Source organism: Eschrichtius robustus, chromosome 11 (assembly GCF_028021215.1).
Source record: "Eschrichtius robustus isolate mEscRob2 chromosome 11, mEscRob2.pri, whole genome shotgun sequence".
Lineage (NCBI taxonomy): Eukaryota > Metazoa > Chordata > Mammalia > Artiodactyla > Eschrichtiidae > Eschrichtius > Eschrichtius robustus.
In genome coordinates, this window is record NC_090834.1 from 72,086,352 (window position 1) to 72,093,982 (window position 7,631).

Here is a 7,631-nt window from a genome sequence, read left to right on the forward strand (position 1 = left end):
CTTGCCTTAATTCCAGAATTCCCCCTTGCCATGCAATATAACATATTCATAGGTTCCAGAGATAGGATGTGGATGGTCTTTGGGGGCCATTGTTCTGCCTTCTTCAACAACCATTATTCATTGTGCCCTGCTCTCTGATTCTAGAATTAGGACTGAAACTAGTAAACTCCTTCAGATACCAGGCCTGAGCCATCCTCTTAGTGATGGGATTCATGAATCCCATGCTGAGGAGCTGGTCTCTGGCCTGACTGGCTCCCTCCCCCTCACTTGACCTTTATATAAAGTGACTCAAAGTGCCTTATACTGAGCATGAGGGTACTCTGGCTGCTCTGCCCAAACAGACTTCCCTGGTGGCGCAGCGGTTAAGAATCCGCCTGCCAATGCAGGGGACATGGGTTCGAGCCCTTGTCCTGGAAGATCCCACATGCTGTGGAGCAACAAAGCCCGTGCGCCACAACTACTGAGCCTGTGCTCTAGAGCCCACGAGCCACAACTACTGAGCCTGCATACCACAACTACCGAAGCCCGCGCGCCTAGAGCCCATGCTCCGCAACAAGAGAAGCCACCGCGATGAGAAGCCCACACACCACAACGAAGAGTAGCCCCTGCTCACCTACCGGTGGGTAGGAGAAACTATTTATTTCTTCAGCAACATTCAAGAAACTATTCTTTATTTCTTCTTTATTTTTTATTGTGATAGCCAGGCTAATAGATCCAATTTTTCTTTGATTAATATTTTCAAACAGGGACTTCCCTGGTGGTCCTGTGGTTAAGACTGTGCTTCCACTGCAGGAGGGACGGGTTCAATCCCTTGTTGGGGAACTAAGATCCTGCATGCTGCGTGACACCACCAAAAAAAAAAAAAACAAAAAAAGTAAGAAGCCAATCCATTCAATCTATGTCATGGCCTTATCTGATAGTACTTTCATTAGCTCTGTTAATGCCTGAGGACAGTTTTCACAAACTACAATAATCATTAGCTGCCAGGACCTAAAACTACCCAGCAGTGGCCTGTACTTTTTTAGACGCATGCATAAAGGCACACTCATCTACACACACAGTGGTCAGTGTGGTGGGCAAAAGATGTTAAACATCTGTTAAAGATGTGCTAGATGTCATCTTACCTTAAGGGGAAGGAAAAGAAGAAAGGGAGCTAGCATTTATTGAGAACCTACTCTGTGCTGGGAAATTTATATTCATAAACTCACTTTAAGTCTTATTACAATGCAGGAAAGCAGCATTCATCATCTCCATTTTACAAATGGGAAAATTGAGGCCCAAGAGTCACACAGCTGGTAAGATCTCAACATGTGACACTTGGACTGTCTGATTCTAAAACTTTTTTCTTTCCCCTTCGTACGACCAGCTCTTAAAGCAAGAGAATGACCAGAATAAGGATGTTCAAACTGAGGTTAGTGGAGTGAGCCCTGGAGTTCCTTAGAGACACCCAGGGACTTCTTATGTAGGAGCGAAGGTGCTTGGTAAGAGGCAAGATGGGCAGGCTGGACTTCGGGCTCTCCCCACATTCAATCAGATTAACTCTGCTGTTATCAGTTTTACACATTGAGATACAATGTAATATTTCAATAGGAAAAAATGGGAAGTGGTCTGCTCTTGAAGGCTACTAGACTGGAATCTGACCTCCATGTCCTTGCAGTTCTGGAAGTCTGTTCTAGTTGTGCTTAGTTAATTGATCAATTCTTCTAGTGCCTTGGTTATCCACTCACTGTGATCATGGGCTTTGGGAGGGATGGTGTTCTCTAGAATGAAGGAGACCATCTCAGTTAGTGAGTGATGCAAGAATATTACAACAGAGAAGAAGCAAGAATCTTCAGGAACTTATCTGCACCACAGACAGAATGTAAGCTGCTGGCAGAGGGGAAGTCAGATTCATGTTGGAGATGGTGCTAATTGGGCACTAGACAGTGGAAGTTTCTACAGAAAAGGAAACACTCACAGCGGTGATGTGGGTATGAGGAGGTACACAGATCTTATGAAAGTCCTCCCTTTCAGGGACTGTATCTGGTTAGGTTGCTGGTATGCTCCCTTCTGAGAATCTGCCTAGACAGGACACTGATTGGCTCAGAGTGAGTCAATAAGATACTTTCAAAGTGAGCCGAGCCCTAGAAAGGAAAGGAGATAATAACTTCGAAAATTTTAAGTCAACACCTCATAGGCTACAATGTCTGGGTGAGTCATCTTAACGAAGGATAAAATGAAAGCCACATCTTCTCTTCATTTGGGGGACACTCTTATTTCTGCTTCCCTGAGTTACTCCTTAGTAATCCCTCAAGGGAGAATATTAAAAATAGCCAACATTTATTGATGGAGTACCTTAATCTTTACAATAAGTAACTTATATAACAGAGCCTCAGAATGTCCCCCCATTATTCCTTATCTCTTTCACAGTAGCAGGATTCCCAATTTTTAGCTGTGCACAAGGATGCCTGGAATTTCCCAGTCTCTCTTGCAGCCAGGTGTGATTGTGTCAATGGGATGTAAGCAAAAGTGTTGTATGGCAGCTTCTGGCAATTTTCCTCAAAATTGGTACATGCCCTTTACCCCTTCTTCATCCCTTTGTCCATCCTGCTACCTGGAACACAGATGCAGTCTAGTCACCATCTTGGGCCATGAGGGTGAGGGCCACACAGAAGGAATGGAGAGCAGTGAGATGACCCTGGGTCCCTGAGGACATTGTGGAACAGCTCTGGATTTTCTACTTCAGGACTGAGAGGTGAGAGAAAAATTTTAAAAATATTGTTGAAACCGCTTATACTGTATTTCTGTTTCTTACAGCCACTACGAATCCAAACCAATGTACCCTATATGCTATGTACTATATTATTCCAGTTTTGCAAATAAGAAAACTGGGCTAGCCAGATTAAATCATTTTCCAAGGTCACCCACCTAGTAGATGAAGGAGTCAGGATCTAAATCCTGATTTTTGCCAAAGCAAAATGTGTTTTCCTCCTTTTCAGTGTTCACTTTCAGACCCTGAGGATGAGAGACTCTTGACCCTCTATGATAGGCAAGAGCCTTTCAGCAAAGCCCCCTGACAGTGTCTGGTCATGGAACTATAGTCTTCAACTTGCCCCTCCTTCATCTCTTTCAAAAATAAAATTCATGAGTCACACGGGTCATGGTGAGGCTCAACTGCATGTCACCTTGAGAGTTCTGGGAGATCACAGCCACCACCAGGGGTCGATTTGCATGAAGACTCTTAGGCCTTCTAAGAGAAATGGTAAAAAGGACCATGGGAACTAATGATTGGGACCCTAGACAGATGGATGATACCTTTCAATAGAGAGGGAATGATGAAATAGGCCCTAATCCCAGGGGGAGGGCAGAAGCCTGGTGCTGGAAAAGCAGAGGACTATGTGGGTGAGAGTGGGGTGATGGTGGGCAGTGGAAGGGCATATCCATCTCACCATGGGCACAGACCAGATAGGTGAGGGAGGCTGAGGTAAGCGGTATCACAGGATGAGTCCCAGTCCAAACCTTAGTTAATTAAAAGAGGTTCATGGCCATCTGTATGAATCCAAACGCACTTGTTCAGATGCCAGACTACCTAAGGTTTGTTGAAAAAGGTTCCACTCTTTTTTTTTTAAATATATATTTTTAAAATTAATTAATTAATTAATTTTTGGCTGCGTTGGGTCTTCGTTGCTGCGCGTGGGCTTTCTCTAGTTGTGGCGAGCAGGGGCTGCTCTTCGTTGAGGTGCGCAGGCTTCTCATTGCAGTGGCTTCTCTTGTTGCAGAGCACAGGCTCGAGGTGTGTGGGCTTCAGTAGTTGTGGCACGCGGGCTCAGTAGTTGTGGCTCACGGGCTTAGTTGCTCCGCGGCATGTGGGATCTTCCTGGACCAGGGATCGAACCCGTGTCCCCTGCATTGGCAGGAGGATTCTTAACCACTGTGCCACCGGGGAAATCCCGGTTTCACTCTTTAGAGCAGCAATTTCATTCCATTTTGGGGTTAAAGAGAGCTGTAGTGTGATCAAGTAGAGCTAACATCGTAGTGGTGATCAAGGCTGGGGAACAGATATATGTATATGTATAGCTGGTTCACTTCATTATAAAGCAGAAACTAACACACCATTGTAAAGCAATTATACTCCAATAAAAATGTTAAAAAAAAAAAGGCTGGGGAACAGAGGAGGCAAATTGGCAGCAAAAATAATGGAAAGGGAGAAGGTACACCCCTTCCTCTTGACTGCATTCATCTCCCTCAAGGGAAGAATCAGAACCAGTGATGGATAAACAGCAAGTCTTTGGTTTACTTGCAGAGCTAGTCGAGACATGACCTGGGGCACATCTGACATCTTCCTTAGGAACTTTGAGGGGATATTAAAAAAGTATGTTTCATTAACCAGGCATAAAAGGAAAAATATTTCATCATTCCACTTATTTGAGGTACCTAGATTAGTCAAATTTGTAGAAACAGAAAGTAGAACAGTGGCTATGAGGGGCAGGTGGGAGGGGGAAATGGGGAATTGTTTAATGGGTTTGGAGTTTCAGATTGAGATGATGAAAAAGCTCTGGGGATGGAGAGTGGTGATGTTGCACTACAATGTGAATGAATTTAACACCACTGAACTATACACTAAAAAATAGTAAATCTTATGTACATCTTACTACACACACATAAAAAACGTATGTTTCCATGTGCAGGGCAACCTCTACCTCTCACTGAGGAGAAGATAACTTAGCCACGTGTAACCTAGCACTGTAACCTAGAAATCCAGTACCTTTTGGCCATTCCTCCCTTCACCCTGTCTTCTGCTATGTTCCTGTATTTAGTTGCTTCTGAAATTGGGCCCCTTCTTCCATTTTTGACCATTCCTTTTTTCTTAGACTTAATGTGGATTTAGCTTCTAAGGTTTAATTGCTGACATATATTCCTGGAATACATTTGCTTTTTCCTTCTGTCTCAATTATATTCCAACTGCTCTAGGCAACCCTGTACCCCTGCTCCCCAAAGCTATTCCTCCCTCCTGCACCCCACTTTTGCCTAAGGCCCTGCCTGTCCTAATCTGGCCTCCCTCAAGGGCAAATCAGATACCCAATCACCCAGGGCCCCACTGCTGACTCCCTTCCCTAAACCCTTAGACTCTAGGACTAGAGCACTTGTCATCCACACACATCCCTGTGACACCACTTGGGAGGGATAAGAGCTGAGACCAGAGCTGACCAGGCCACTCTGGGGATGAGAGGACAGGACATAAGCAGACCAGCCCCAAGAGACCAGATAGGCTAGCAGAGAGGCCTGTGAGTGGACAGCGGCTCATGCAGCCAGTTTAAGGGTCAGTGAATTCAAGTAGCAGGACCCACAGGCCATTTTATGTTTTGCTTTCTTTCTTGCTGTAACCCAGATGAAAGCTGAGGTCTCCCTGACCAGTGAGAGCCCAATGAAACTGCCTCAACTACTTGATTCCACAATGTGGAGTAACACAAAACTTTCCTCAGAGTTTTGGGCATTTTCAGCAGTTGATGCTCTCCTGACTCTCTCTGCCTCCAGGCATCTGTATTCAATCATACTGGCTCTAATTTACACCAGGACAACCCAAGTTTTCCCAAGAGCTAGAAAACGCAGCTCTTTCACCAGTTACCCCCAACCAAAAAGCCTGCAGGTCTTACAAAGTGGTAAGTAACATTACCACTGTTTTACAAAGGAGGAAATTGAGGCACAGAGAGGTTAATAACTTGCTCAATGAATATTTGTAATTTGGTGAACTGTATTTGACTTTTTCTGGTGGGGTGGTGGGTGCTGTTACATTGTACGTGCTCAGCCCACCACCGTCTTGCAGAACTTCTTTCCCGTCTCCTTTCTATTCCCTTTTTCCATCCCAGAGGCCCATCCAAATCTCAGATTCATCTTCCCTTTTACACAGAAAGGATTTTCACTCTCCCTTTTTTTTTTTTTTTTTTTTTTTTACTATTTATTTTATTATTTATTTGGCTGCGCTGGGTCTTAGTTGCGGCACAACGGGATCTTCATTGCCGCGTGCAGAATCTTTAGTTGCGGCATGCGAACTCTTAGTTGCAGGATTAGGAACTCTTAGTTGTGGGATTTAGTTCCCTAACCAGGGATCAGACCCAGGGCCCCTGCATTGGGAGCACAGAGCCTTAGCCACTGGACCACCAAGGAAGTCCCACTCTCACTTTTGGATTCTAGCAGTTATCAAAATATTTCTTCTCAAGCAGTTAATTCTCCCCTAATAAGAACAGTAGTATTAACCTTTAACATAATACGATTTTCTCTACTCTTATATTCTTTAAGTTTTAAATTTTCTTCGATCAACCAAGCCAAACACTTTCAAAATAAAAACTATCAGAGTCACTCAGAATAACATAAGTTTAAAACTTCCCAAACAGACCCTATATGATAGCCTTTCCTATATTTAACCCACATGGATACCTACTTTCTCCAGCCTCCTTAGATCATGCAGCATGGCCTAAACCTGGCTGTATACCTGGCCTAAATCGGTCACCTGGGGATCTCTGGGAGATAGTCCTGGACCAAACTGCAGAGATTCTAATTCAGTAGATGAAGGTAGGGTCTGGGATTCTGCATCTTAACAAAGTTCCTCAGTGATTGTTTAATAACACTGATTACACTGGCCTTATTTCAAGGGCTCAATAGCCACATGTGCCTACCATATCAGACAGTGCAGATACAGAACATTTCCATTACTGCCTAACGTTCTAGTGAATAGCGCTAGTCTAGACCATTTATTGTCCATAGCACCTACTGTGACGTTTAGCAATGTGGCTCTACCCCCATCTTTTCTCCATCTTCCAGACTCCTCCCACTCCATCTGGACTGTCACTCCCTAGGCAGGAAACTCTCCTATAGCCTCAGCCCCTTCTCTGACTGTTCCCCTTAGCTCTTGGCCTTAATTTATTTGCTCATTTCAGGGCCAGAATATGATGTTGGGGTCCTCTTTGCTCCCTGTAAGTGCTTTCATACTCTTGTGAAAGACTCAGCCACTTGGAGGCTAGTGCCATTTGGCTGTGATCACTCTCCTCCTCCTTACTTCTTTATTACTAGCCTCCTGGTCATCTCACTCATTTATTGAACACTCATTCATGTGAACTGGCTCACAGTGTTCCTGTTTACCTCAAACTTTGCCATCATCTCGGATAATGCCAATTTCCGAGTAACAATTGGCCCCTCAGTTCTTTGACCTTCTCATTTCCAATTAAAATGTTAAGGATAAGAGAACACTTGCTATGTGCCAGTCACTAGCCTGAGAAATCAGCATGTCATGTATTAACTCATTTGATTCCATGACAGCCATATAAGATAGGTCACTGTTATTATCATCTCCATTTTACAGATGAGGAAACAATTAGGTCTGCTTGTGGTTGTGCTGCTACTGAGTAGCGAAAGCAGGATCTAAACTCAGGCACTCTAGTTCCAGACAGCATATGCTTAACTACTGCTCCAAACTTTCTCCTTACAATGATAGTCTTCTATTCAGCCTCCACTACCCATTTCCACTGTCATACACTGAACTCTACCATCCCCTCTGCCTATATCATCTTCAGATCACTAACTCAGGCATCTCATCCTCTGATCGACTTCCTCTTCCTCAAGCCGGTCAATAAAAACAACATAGAAGTAACGGTAAT